Raw genomic sequence first — 14,817 nt, forward strand, 5'->3', positions numbered from 1 at the left:
ACCATATTATAACAACTTTTTACTAGATGTGAATCATTTTGCGAGGGATGAAATGGTGACACGTGTGACTGAGAGAGATTTCATCATTCTTCACAATGATAATGATAAAATTCTATTTAGGCTAATAATGCTAACAGGATGAGAAGAATTTTTAAATTACAATGAGTATAAAGTTTTTAAACTGGATTCTGTGTTTTACAGGGTGTAAGAGTTGAAAAGTATGTTTCAGGGTCAGTGATGGAGGGAGGAATGCGTGATTATGTGATACCCAATGCTACTGAAATACAAAGCGATGATCTGATACAGTGGAAGTCTGCAGATGGATATCATCTATGTAAAGCTATCAACAATGAAAAGAAAACGATTGAATGTGATGAGAGGTTCAGAGACAGATTTCAGCTTGATTGTCAGACCGGATCTCTCACCATCAGGAACATCAGCACAAAAGACCCTGGACATTATGAATTTACCATCATCAGAAATGGATATATAGAATCGTTCAAGCGTTTTAGTGTTAAAGTCTATGGTATGCAGTTTTCTTCAACACTTGCATGCTGGTTATAAATTAATTTGTTGTACAGGTCTTAAAATGGAGAGTTTATTATTATGTTTTATTTTCTGTCTTTTTTTAATGTTTTTTGATTTTTCTTGTTGTGAGAGTTGACTGATTGTTTTAAAGTTTTTAAAGTATACATTGTGAGAGTTTTATGATTGTTTATTTGTTGTTGTAGTTTGTTTATTATTTTTTTATCTGTAGCCTACTGTTTGTAGTAATTTGTTGTGAGAGTTGACTGATTGTTTTACATCATCATCTAAACGTTCATCAGTGTCCAGATGTTCACTGCTGTGTTCAGCTGTGAATGTGAGTGATGTGACTCTCTCCTGGTACCAAAGGAACCAGTTTATTGTCCAGCATGTGTGTGTCTGATCTCAGCATCAGTCTCTCTCTACCTCTGGAGGTGGAATATCAGGATAAAAACACTTACAGCTGTGTGCTCAACAATCCCATCAGAAACCAGACCACACATCTGGACATCACTCAACTCTGTCAGCCATGTCCAGGTATCTCTTTTCCACTAATTGTGTTAATTTAATCAAAATCGTGTTTTATATTATTTAGTCAATAGGCTTTAAGGTTATCTATGTGATCTCTCATCTATAATGTTATCTTAAATACTGACAGTTCATTGATAACAGATATTATCATGTACAAATGTTTGTTTAGCAAATCAAGATGTGATGTTTGTCTTAATTAAATTTAAGCCTATTGCTGGTATAAAAAATGGTCAAGATGTGATGTTTGTCAACATCATGTTTCAAAAAGAAAAAAAAAAAGAACAAAGTTTTAAAAAACTTGTTCACCGAACAATTTTTGAAGCCTATTGCTGGTATAAAAGATGGAATTTTACTGCAGAATATAAGACATGTTGTGAGCTGTAAACATCAAAATATTCAAGTAGGCCTACTTTACTTGAATACCTGCTTAGGTGAAGTGTAATATGTTCAGTGACAGATTCCATCATTCACAATAATTGTTTTCTTTAAAGTTTAAACTGTACTGTATTCAGATAACACTAATGACAGTTTTCTCTGTGCATTACAGCACTGGATGAGAGTTCACGTCCCATGAGGTTAAGTGCTGTTATTCTAGCGCCGCTGGTGTTCGTAGTTGCATTTGCAGGTTTTATGTAGCTCAGAAAGTGCATACAACCAGGAAATGAAGGCAAGTATTGAAATTAGGTTTGTTTTATTTTTGTTTTTTATTAAAACAGTTCAGACTAGGAATGAAGAGATATATTATGTTGATCCATCATACTGTACACATGGGTTTCAGACAGAGTATGGTAAGATATATTGTGTTACTGTGAGGTGTGTTTTGTTTCCATGTGTAAACACTCTCAGCTTCTATACATTCCTGTAGTCTATAGTGTATGTGTCTGAGCATGTGCTTACATGATCACACTGCTGTCCTTTGAAAATATAGCTGTTGTTTTGTATTATTCTGTCCTTTACTTTTATAATTTAGTATGACACGTGTGTTTAAACCTGCTTGATTTTATTTTTGATTGTGAATTTGTTTTCTTGCGGGATGTTTTACAGGAGATCACACACTGTACTCAGTTGTTAGGAAATGAATTTAGGATCCAACAGACTTTTTATTTATTGTTATACTGTAGGTTAATGCCATGAGTTCTTGCAGTTCAGTTTTCCCCCCCTTATATGTGTTTCATTACACTTCATTTAGGATCAGCTATTGTAAAATTAGTTATGTAGTTATTGTAAATATGTATCTTTTTGTTTCACTCCACCTTTCACAGTATTGTTTCGTATGTTTTTATATATTTTGTAATGCTTTAGGGGTGGGTGTCATATAATCCTGTCTCTCTTACTCTCTTTCAAAAGACCAACAAATCTGGATGCAAAAATCAGCTTTTTGCTGACAGTCTGAACAAGGCCTATGTGTGTGCATATATATGCATAAGTTGTTTTTGTTGTTTTTGTGTCTAAAGTTACAGTGATTAATTTTTACATAATTTACAATTCTCTTTTATTATTTCTTTCATTTGGTTTTGAAGGAGTGGATACCTAGTTGCCATATCCTTCATATTGATATTAATTATATTATTACATTATTTCTTGTTTGACTATTAATCAAGTTATGGCAAGAGTGAAATGTGCAACCTTATGTGCACTTATGAGATATTAAAGAATCCTGCTTTATGCTGTACTTCTACTCTCTAAGATGATGAATTCATAGTGTGTTTGTAACAAACCATACTGATAAAATTCTATAGGGCTAGGCGTCCTTGAAGTTCTAATAAGTTTTCTGCGTATGTGTGTTAGTATCTGTCTGTACAGGGAGATTTATAATATGCAATCTCTTAAAGAATTTTCGATTCACAATGAGTATCAAGTTTAAAGTGGGTAATTGTGTTTTACAGATGTAGGAGTCAAAAAGAATGGTTTAGTGATGAAGGGAGACTCTCTGACATTTTTCCCCAAAGCTGCTGAAATACAAAGCAATGATCTGATACAGTGGACGTCTGCAGATGGAGATCATCTGTGTTTGGCTAAAAACAATGAAAAGAACATTTTTACATGTGATGAGCGGTTCAGAGACAGATTTGGAGTGATAGTCAGACCGGATCTCTCACCATCAGGAACATCAGCACAAAAGACACTTGTTGTTATGAATCTGCCATCATCAGAAATGGAAAATCCATAATATTCAAGAGGGAGTTTTAATGTTAAAGTCTACTTGTATGCAGTTTTCTCCAACACTTTCCTGCTGGTTAAAAATCAATTCTGTCATAATTTATCCTCACACCTCTATGATATTATTCAGTGGAACAGTGATGATTGTCGTAGCTTTTTTTGTGTTGTTTGTGAGAAGGATTGTTATTATGTTGTTATTATTACTGTTTTGCTAGCATGATATTAGTCATGAGTTTTTATCTTAGCAAAAGGTTCTGTGTTCACTCTAATAGCAAATGAAACCATTTTTTGCACTGAAACACCCAGTCTGGTTTTTCTTGTATCACCTGATATTAGACATGTGATGGTTATAAAACACTGTTACTGTCTATGGTGAGTATGTTAATACATTTTAATTACCGGAAACAGGCTGAACACATATAAAGTTTTTTTTTTTTTCTTCTTCCCTGTGGGATGCGAGAGATGTCACGATGGAGAGGTGTACAGATTTACAGGATAGACTTCAGGTTAATAAGATTTGTGAGACATTTTCAGGTGGTATTAATGTTGTGGCTGATGTCATGAGTTTTTATGTTAGCAAAGGGTTCTGTGTTTACTCTAATACCAAATGAAACCATTTTTTCCATTGAAACACCCAGCCTGGTTTTTCTTGTATCACCTGATATTAGACATGTGATTGTTATAAAACACTGTTTGCAGTATACTTTGCCATCTTTAACATATAACTGCCTCATTGGCTTCCCTTGCTCCCCTTTAGTTAGACTGGGATCATGGAAGAAGAATGAGCAAAATTTAAGTCCATCTGCACACTGTTTCTCATGGCACTGTAATGTCATGTCTGATAATCTACAAACCTGATTCCAAAAAAGTTGGGACACTGTACAAGTTGTGAATAAAAACAGAATGCAATGATGTAGAAGTTTCAAATTTCAATATTTTATTCAGAATATAACATAGATGACATATCAAACTGTTTTAAACTGAGAAAAATTTATAATTTTAAGGGAAAATAAGTTGATTTTAAATTTCATGGCATCAACACATCTCAAAAAAGTTGGGACAAGGCTATGTTTAACACTGTGTGGCCTCCCCTCTTCTTTTTATAACAGTCTGCAAACGTCTGGCGGACTGAGGAGACAAGTTGCTCAAGTTTAGGGAATCGGAATACGAATTGTCCCATTCTTGTCTTATACAGGCTTCTAATTGCTCAACTGTCTTAGGTCTTCTTTGTCTCAGGCTTCCTCTTTATGATGCACCAAATGTTTTCGATATGGGTGAAAGATCTGGACTGCAGGCCTGACCATTTCAGTACCCGGATCCTTCTTCTACGCAGACATGATGCTTTGCCAATAATGATGGTCCCGCAGTATGTGGTTGGCATTGTCATGTTGGAAAAATGCAAGGTCTTCCCTAAAAGAGAACGACAGTCTGGATGGGAGCATATGTTGTTCTAGAACTTAGATATACCTTTCAGCATTGATGGATTGATGCCTTTCCAGATGTGTAAGCTGCCCATGCCACACGCACTCATGAAACCCCATACCATCAGAGATGCAGGCTTCTGAAAGGTGAGCACTGATAACAACTTGGGTTGTCTTTGTCCTCTTTAGTCCGGATGACATGGCGTCCCAGTTTTCAAAAAGAAACTTCAAGTTTTGATTCGTCTGACACAGAACAGTTTTCCACTTTGCCACAGTTTTCCACTTTGCCACAGTCCATTTTAATGAGCTATGGGTTCAACAGAGTTAGAATTTCGTTGTTCCTCATATTGAAATTAAGTTATTTTGGGAAATGAGCATGATCAAACATATTGTGGCAGTGGAAGCTGGGTCGAGGCAGGACTATAATATGCTTACAGTAGCATTCCCTGTATCTGAGCGTGCAGTGATATTCATTGAAGATGGGTGTGGCTGAATCTAAGGGCCCGAAGGTCACAGGCTACTCCAGTTTGGTTTTCCGGCCTGTGACCCTTATGCACAGGATGATGTGTCCAGATTCTCTGAATCTTCTGGATGATCGAGATTATGCACTGTAGATGATGATACAACTTCAAACTCTTGTTGCAATTTTTCTCTTGAGAAACTCCTTTCTGATATTGCTCTACTATTTTTCGCCACAGCATTGGGGGAATTGGTGATCCTCTGCCTGTAGCGGCACATAAAGAACAATCCCAAAGACCGCTAGGGAGCTGAGTGGAGGAATAACTTTCGTGACGCGTTTCCTTAAAAGCTTAACTGTTGTTTTATTTGTACAGGTTTGTACAGGCTTGTACGGTCAACAAAAATATGTGCTCCAAGCACTCAACCCCATTCTTCCCTTCCTCCCGCACACACCCACACAGGTGTTTTTAACCCCACTTAATGAATGACACTCCCATAAACATTAGGTCACATGATTTTCCCATTACATGGCTCCTACATACCAGCCCTAATTATTATAATTAATAATTTTATATTAAATACCAGTAGGAGACATTTATAAATACAAGATCTCAAAATACAAAAGAATGTTGTCCTTTTTTCTTTACATCAATCATAAATGTTTGCACATTTACAATACATCAATTCTTCAGTACTGAATGAGTCCTTATAGTCCCACTGTAAAGTCCATCACAGAGTGTCAGCACGGAGTGAATTTACCATCAATGTGAAGTGAGGAAATGTGGCATGTCAATGTAATACATGTAATGAAGTCCGTCTCTGTGTTAAAAGTAATTCCATTTCATGGAAACATATCAAATATCCACCTCTTGCAGAAGGCAGATTTTGTGTCACTGGTCTGATCAAACGGTTTGTCTTGGTCTGAAGTCCTCACTTGACGAACAAAGCCTTGATTATCTGGAAATGGTTTGAATCACTTCCCCGTTATCCATGAATTACGTGGTGCTGAGTCATCAACCCAAAGCACAATATCACCTGGAATCGAAGTTGCGAGATGGAGATGACCATTGTTGCCGCTCTTGCAATTGAGGCAAGTACTCCTTTATCCATCGTTTCCAGAACAGATTGATATATATTGCACCTGTTTCCATCGACGACGAGCATATATATCATCCATTTTTGAAAGATCCTGGAGGTTATGATGGAGTAGTCTTTAACAGCAGCAAATGATTAGGTGTCAGTGCTGCTAGTCCAAAATCATTGGCGTCAGTAGATTCCTTAGTAATGGGACGTCCATTAATAATAGCCTCAGCTTCACATAGAACCTGTATGAAGGGCTTCTTCGTCGAGAGTTTGTGTTCTTAAGGTGGTATTAAGTACTTTCCTTACAGACCTAATCATTCTTTCCCATATACCTCCGTGATGGGAACCAGTTGGAGGATTAAAAATCCACTTTATTCCTTTCTGCAGAAGCATATTGTTGATCCGAGATTGGTTCCAGCCTTCAATTGCTTGTCTTAACCTCGCGTCCGCTCCCACAAAATTTGTACCATTGTCAGATTGCATTTCCAAGACTTGTCCACGTCTGGAGATAAATTCTTCGCAGTGCATGCGAATAAAAGGAATCAGTATCCAATGATTGTACCACTTCAATATGAATAGCACGAATGGCTAAGCATGTGAAGATAACTCCGTATCTCTTCACAATACTTCTCCTGCTCTTAATATCAAAGGGTCCAAAACAGTCGACTCCAACGAACGTAATATGGAGGTTTATCTGGAGAAAATTCTATTCAAGGTAGGTTCGCCATCTGTTGTGATGCACTGGAGCTGCTTGCAAACGCTTGCAGATTACGCACTTGGACAATATACTTCCTTATGGCTATACTGGCACCAAGTATCCAGTACCCTCTGATTGCATCCTTGATAGCATATAGTTTCGACCACCATGACCCACCTCTTGATGAATGTGTCTAAGAATAATATCTGAGATGTGAAAATCCTTAGCAAGTATTAACGGGATGTTTTGTCTCTTCAGGCATAACTGCCCTACTCAAACGTCCGCCAACTCTTAAAAACACCACTTCGAGGATAGGATTGAGCTTATAAATGTGACTGTTCTTTTTCACATTTTCTCCCTTTTGCAAGCTTGAAAATTCATCCAAGAGTATTTTCTCCTTTGGCAGTAACCAATTACTGCTAATTCAGCTTTACTTAGCTCTACCACAGAAAGCTTGCTTCTGTCACATTGTGCTGTTTAAATTTTTTCCATTTCCTCTTTCAAGTGTTGTCTTTGGGTGGATTTTCATCCATGCAAGACTGCATTAAGTGCATACTTAGTGATTCCTCTTTTGACTTAGATTGAAAAGCAATTGCCTAAAATCTAAGGATCCAGGCCACCGACCTCTTCAAGTGAATCCAAGAGGAGAAAATACTGGATGAAGAATGTTGTAACGTCTGTGTTCTCTATTTGTACAGCATTGACTGTAACACTTGCCTTTATCTCTGGATCATCTGGTGAACATTCCCCCAGGTCAATAGGATTAACCGGCCACTCTATGTTCAGGGCAAAAGAAAAAAAAAAACTTAGGTCCAAGCACCCAATTCTTGTTTCTTCAGGAATGCTTAACCACTCTCAAACCTCTAGAAGCTATATCTGCTGGATTCATTGCAGTATTCACATACCGCCATTGTGATGATCGAGACACCTTAAGGATTTCCGAAACTCGGTTGGCAACAAAGGTTCGGTACCTAGAGACTTCATTTTTGATGTATTTAAGTACAGAAGTACTGTCAGTCCAGAAGACAGAGTCTTGAAGGTCCATGCACAGTTCTAATCTCCACAATGAATCCATTCGACTTGCCAGTGTTGCAGCGATGAGTTCCATTCGAGGTATAGATACTAGCTTCAAAGGAGCTACCTCTAGCTTTCCCCCATAACAAAGGCAACATGTGCTTGTGAGTCAACATTATGCAAAAGCAGATAAGAAACGACGAACTCACATCACCGTCTTCACTTGCATCAGAAAAGTTGGTGTATTGTTGTGTGTTTATTTACCTCTCACGAAATCCATGGCTCTTTAAAGCATCTATCGATTTGAATGACCTTTCCAATTCACGCAATCCATCCAACCACTTGATCCATGTCTGAGCATTTGAAGCTGGAATGAATGTTTCGTCCCAGGGCCTAATTTCTTCCTGCACAAAATCTTGCAAGATCTTTTTTTGCATATAAAATACAGGAGACAGGGATTCCTAAAGGATCGTAGACAGAACTCATGGTAGCCAGGATCCCTCTTTTGGTCAAAGGTCTTTGCTGCAGCACGATCTTAAACTTGAAGGCATCAGATTGTATGCACCATTGTACTCCCAGGACTCTTTCCACCGGAAGTAAATCTTGTTCCAAATCCAAGTCCTTCACATGTTTTGCTCTGAATTCCTCTGGGATTTTTGCCAGAACATTTCGATTATTACTCATCCCTTTTGTCAACGAAAACCCTCCTTTCGCACAAATAGCAACAAGGTTGCGATAAAGAACAAACAGCCTCTTCCTCCGAATTCACTGACAACAAACAGTCGGTTACTACATAAAAACAATGCAGGATTGCCTCGGTTACTTCCTTGCCGAAGTCTTTATTGTCTTCAGCACACCGTCTGAGGGCAAAGTTTGCACAACTGGGTGATGAAGTAGCACCAAAAAGATGCACAACCATACGATGTTCGACCATATTCCGCGTAAGGTCACCATCGGGCCACCAAAGAAATCTTAACATGTCTGTATCAATCCTTTTGGTACCCCTCACCTGGTGAAACATGGCTTCGATATCAGCTGTGATCACAACTCTTTCCTTCCTGAATCTGGAAAAAATCACCCCGATCAAAGAACTGGTGAGATCCGGACCTTGTAACAATTGGCTATTTAAAGATATACCTCGAAATGTGTAGCACCACAATCAAAGACAACCCGAAGCTTTCCCTTTCTTGGGTGATGGACACCGTGATGTGGTATGTACCATACCTTCCCATCGCCACGTCTTAAGTCCTCCGTTGGCACTCTCTCTGCGTAACCTTTAGAGATATGTCTTTCATGACAGCGGAGTATTCAGAATGAAATGAAACATCCCTCTTCAGCCTTTTCTTTAGGTTCAGAGCACGCTGTTCAGCAATTGTCCTGTTGTTGGCATACAAAACATTTTTCTTCCTCAGAGGTAAGCCAATAGTATAATGACCATCTACAAGCTGTACACGAGTTTGTTACCACCTCAATGAATTTGTGATCTTCTCTTGAAAGCCCAACCCTGTTCGTTTTCGTTACACTCTGGAAAATAACCTTGAATTGTTGCTGCCACAAACTCTCCCAAGTTTGAAACTGAAATCCGGTTGACCGTAACGTCAGGATACTTAAAGGCAGACTGGTCACCACCATCTTCTCCTAGTGGACCATTTACTGTCCATCCCAACCTGGTTTTAATTGCATATGGTCCGTTGTTGACACTTGCAGATCACTTGAATCGGCTCCATAACCCTTGGGGCATTGATTCCTATAAGAAGTTCAACATCAGAGTCAATTTCAGGTAGAGACACATGATTAAGATGTGGGCCACCCTTCAGATCCTTTTGTCTTGGGATGTTTCCACTATGCACAGGCATAGTATTTTGAGTATAAGCATCAGGCAACTCCCAAAAGTCATCTTTGTTCCAAACCAGCCACCTCTAATCCAGAAACAACATGGGTACTTGGTGACTTTCTCCTGTCCCATAGTAGGCAAGAGAATATAGTCTTTTTACCTGAAAGACCAAGTCTGTTCATCAGTGAAGGTGTACAAAATACCGCAGAGCTACCTTGATCCAGAAGAGCGTAAGTAATCACAGTCTTATTACCCTTTTTTAGATTTCACTTGCACAGGTACTATGGAAAGCTTACATTCAAATTCACCAGCCCAATAAATCCACTGGACTCAACAGTTTCTGGAACACTGCCCATTACAGTGTCCGTGTGTCTCCCTAACAGATTTCAAATCGGTCTCCTTGGCCCTTGAGTAGATGTGAAGTATACTAGGATGTTTAAGATTACACACTTACATGAAAGGCGACTTCTACAATCTTTACTGATGTGCCCTGTGCACATACAGCCCAAAACGACGCCATACTCTTTTTAAGAATGCAATCTTCTCATTATGGCTCCTCTTTTCCAATAGAGGGCACAACTCCAGAGCATGTCCACCTCTGCAAAACAAACAACTCTTGTTGCGGGGTACTATTTCCTTTTTTGTTGGTTCCAACTTCTGACTTCTTTTCCATTTCTGTGACGGTAGTAGCAAAACTGCTTCTTTTAGATTTAAGATAAGACTGAGACTTGCTTTTTGTTCAACAATTACTCACCTGGTAATGTGGGACCATCCTGTATATCTCCAAAAACTGGATCAGTCATATTTTTTACTTGGTCTTTCAACGAAGTCAACGATGTCGCTGAAGGTAGCTCTTTGTTGGACGGGGGGGGTTACTGCAATTCACAGACTTAGATTCTCCATTTTTCCCCAATTTGAATGGTAATTTCTTTCACCACTGTCAACATATTAGAGGGCGTATCCAACTCGTGAAAAATACTGAATATCTTCCATGGAGTTACAACAGCTTCTTAGAAACAGACTGTAATCCTGTAAAGCTCTGACTCTTCACTTTTGATACTTGCCCATGAAAGAGCCTTTTCATATAAGTAGATGCAATTATATAACTGGTCACCAAAATGCTCTTGTAGCAAACCCTTAGCTCTTAAATACCCACGGTCGGCAGGCATATGCTGGCAACTCTTTATAATCTCCTTTGGATGACCCCTGGTATATTGTTCAAGAAAAATATAAAGCGAATCACTAGAGCTTTCAGTTTTACGCTCACACACAACTTTCAAAGGATTTCATAAAGGCATGATATTGCAGAGGGTTTCCATCAAACACTTTGAATTTCCCTGTTTTGGCAAAGATGACAAACACTGTTGTTGAATCAGGTGTAAAGATGTTATGTCATTTTGCTTATCCATAATATGGAGAACTTGATCCTTATTTCCTGGACCAGGAATTCACATAACCACTTGGATTGGTTTTACCTTAATTTTGAGATGTTCATATTCTGGGAATAAATTTATGTTAAGAAACGTTCCCCTTTGGCTTTGGCACCTTCACTGCCCATCACCACCATAGATGAAAACAATTTGTTGAAGTCTCAGCTCTAGGAGTAAATGAATTTGCATCAGCACTGAGTGGCTGGGTGCCTGTTGTCCTTTATCAAAAATAGGGATTCATTACATCAGAACGATGAGGTCACATCACTTTAACACGATGCACACTAGAAACTTTAAGCACTTTCACTTTGTGCCATAGTTGCAGCAATCTCCATTCGCAATTCAAAATCCTCTTTCTGTTTCCTTAAGGTCTGTTCATTTTTCTTCAAATTGCGTGTTTTTACTTCATTAAATTTTGACGTACCAGCAAGGCTGCAATGTCAGCCTCTGCCTTAATGCGGCCGACCGAAGAAGTTGTTGATGTGGTTGTGAACGGTCTTGTGGCAGCACTACGTTTGACTTGATCCTTTACTTCCCACATTAGAGATACTGTCACTTGGGTTTATATCATCTTGATTCTGCATGGAAATTTGAGTCCTATTCCTGGGTTTTTTGGATCATTCGAAGGGCATTCAACTGTTTTTCAACTGTTGATCCTGGTTATCCTCATGGCCTTTCTTAATTCCCATGTATCCATTCATTGGTCTCTTTTATAAATTCATCACTGTATTTATAGATGCTTGAAAAACCACTCATTTTGTTTGATTTGCTCATCAATAGGCAATAATGGGATCACTGAATCATGAAGCTTAACTGTCTCTTTAAAAGTTTGCCCCAAAGCTTCAAGTTCAGAACTGTACAGCTGAGACATTCTCATTTTCAGCGTGAGTTCTTTGATGGCTGGTATAGAACTTTTAATCACATTTACGTTTTTTTTCGTTCTTTCTGAAGTTGCTCAAATTTATAAGTCAAAGCCTTGCTGTGAGTTGAACTTTTTCTTCTACATTTGTCCGGTTCAAGTACAACATCCTGCACCGGTTTCAATCACACTCATGATTGAAGCACGCACACACAGCGTTCTAAATACGACACACAAGCGAAACAATTCAAAACCCCCCCCCCCCCCCAAAACATATCATTGGATTGCATCACAACTTCAATAGACTCACAAAAGCCCAGCCAGTCTAAACAACGATTCAACAAAACACACTCCAACAGTGCGACTAAATACAGCATAAGACACTTCCTAAAACAAGCGAACACAATCCAAAAACAACGCATATCAACTGGATATTTCACTCAATAGATTTCGCAAAAGCCCAGCAGTCTAAACAACGATTCACCAAACACACTCCAACAGCGCTGCAGCAATCGTAAACAAACTGCCAAACCATTTCAAATCATCCCGCGAACACAAGCAAATACGTGAGAACCCAAATGTCCTACCAGTTCAACAGCGGTAAACCAAACCTATATCCGAAAGCTGTCGATCCCTGCTGCCTGAACGTCCAATTGTGTGATGATTATTAGCAGCAAACGTATTCCCAAAGACATCGGTCCCCGTTGCTTTGGAAATCCAATGTGCAATGATCTTCTTGTTAACACAAGCGTGGTAAATCCCCTTCAGTCCGTCGGCTGCGCAGCCTGCACTTCCTTTCCGTCCAGTCTAAGCGTGAGGGCCTGGTTCCTGAATCAAAAGTAAACGCTTTCACGTTCTCAAACGAACAATTTTGTTGACTAACATGTAGCGGCACATAAAGAACAATCCAAAGACCGCTAGGGAGCTGAGTGGAGGAATAACTTTCGTGACGCGTTTCCTTAAAAGCTTACGTTTGTGTTGTAATTTGCTACCGGTTTGTACAGGATTGTACGGTCAACAAATATATGTGCTCCAGCACTCACCCCCATTCTTCCTTCCTCCCGCACACACACAGGTGTGTTAACCCCACTTAATGAATGGACACTCCCATAAACATTAGGTCACATGATTTTCCTCCCATTACGGTCTTGCTGACATTCAAACTTTGTGCGTGCGGCATTGTCACCTCACACAGAACACACCAAAATAATTTGATCCTCAGCTACCAGCTGTTGGTCAAAAGTGATAAGTCATGTAATCATAATACTAGTGCTTTGTATTAATGATTTTTCTCCGTTTCTCGCTTTAGCGATCACGAATTTGTTCAGAAGATGTCAAAATACATCTTGAGGGCCATCTCGGCAAAGCTTTGACATATTTGTACCAAACTTGTATTCGTGCCATTGCCTACCCTCAGTCTGACCATGCCACATCAATTTGGTAATAGCGCCACCTATTGGTCAAGAGTAAATCATCTATTAACCATTAATAATTATGCATTTATAAAAATGCTAATAACTTTTCAATATTGTAATAGCCTATTGCAATGAAACTGGTCTCAAAATATTCCTTGGCTTATGCAGAACATAGATGTTTCAACATGCCAGGAGTACTTGAACTTCCTATTCCGCCATTTTGATTTTTATGTTGAAAACCTACTTTTCGAACTCCCTCATCAACCGCTAGTCCGATTTTCACCAAAAATTGAATCAGATGATCTTCAGGACTGTGCTACACAAATGTTATGGATTTTGTATTGATAGACAAAACTGATTTCGCGATACCACAGCGATGAATTTCAGGCATGATGCAAATGCGACACTTCAGCCCAGTATCTCTGCAAATGCCTTTCTTTGCATACTGGATAATACCAAACTTGTGTGTGGCATTGTTCACCTCACACAGAACACACTAAAATGATTAGATTACACGGCCACCTGTTGGTCAAAAGTGATAAGCCATTTAATCATAATACTAGTGCTTGTATTTATGATTTTTCCGCTTACTTCACTCATAATCATCCTAAAATGGCTTCATACTCCTTTCTGCATTTGGTCTGATGGTCCATGCCATGCTTAGCCCTCTACCTTTGTCAGCTGAGTGCTTGGTCTCAAGAATGCTGCTTGCAGCTATATTTTGTTTTTGAAGTCATATCTCCTTGCCATTCAATAAGGTATTCGGCTTCCAGGTAATAACCCTAATTATTACATTATATATTTTATTTTTACATGCAAATATAGATATGGTCATAGAAAGTACTGAAATCTACACACAATATTGTAATCCTTAATATTCACGCCGTGATTTCCTGTAAACATCACTTAGGCGCATTATGGCTACCACGCTGGAGTAGTCAATTGTTCCACAGCCGATGCAAGCCCTAGTACAGTATGACAAAATGTTGTTGTATTTATAAAAGATGCCCATTAGAGCCAAACGACGCTCTAGCCTTGACTGCCATGATTTGTCATATCATCCTGAGCTTTATGCAGGTGTGTGTGCTAGCGCCAATGCATCAGTCATTTTAATTTTGACCACAGACATAATCACAGCAACAGCAGCATTATAAAGTATATAAAATGTAAATAAAGTACATAAAATAATCTGACTTACAGCTCCAAACTTAAGCCCTGAGGCCCGTGTCCTTAGAGTTTAGCCTCTAATTAAACACACTTGAACCAGCTAATTAAGCCTTATAGACACACTAGAAACTCCAGGATAGGTGTGTTAAGGCCAGTTGAGCTTAAACTTTTCAGGGCATTGGCCCCTCCAGGATCTTAGCGTTTTGAGACCCCCTTATCCTA

Source organism: Cyprinus carpio, chromosome B22 (genome assembly GCF_018340385.1).
Source record: "Cyprinus carpio isolate SPL01 chromosome B22, ASM1834038v1, whole genome shotgun sequence".
NCBI classification, from domain to species: domain Eukaryota; kingdom Metazoa; phylum Chordata; class Actinopteri; order Cypriniformes; family Cyprinidae; genus Cyprinus; species Cyprinus carpio.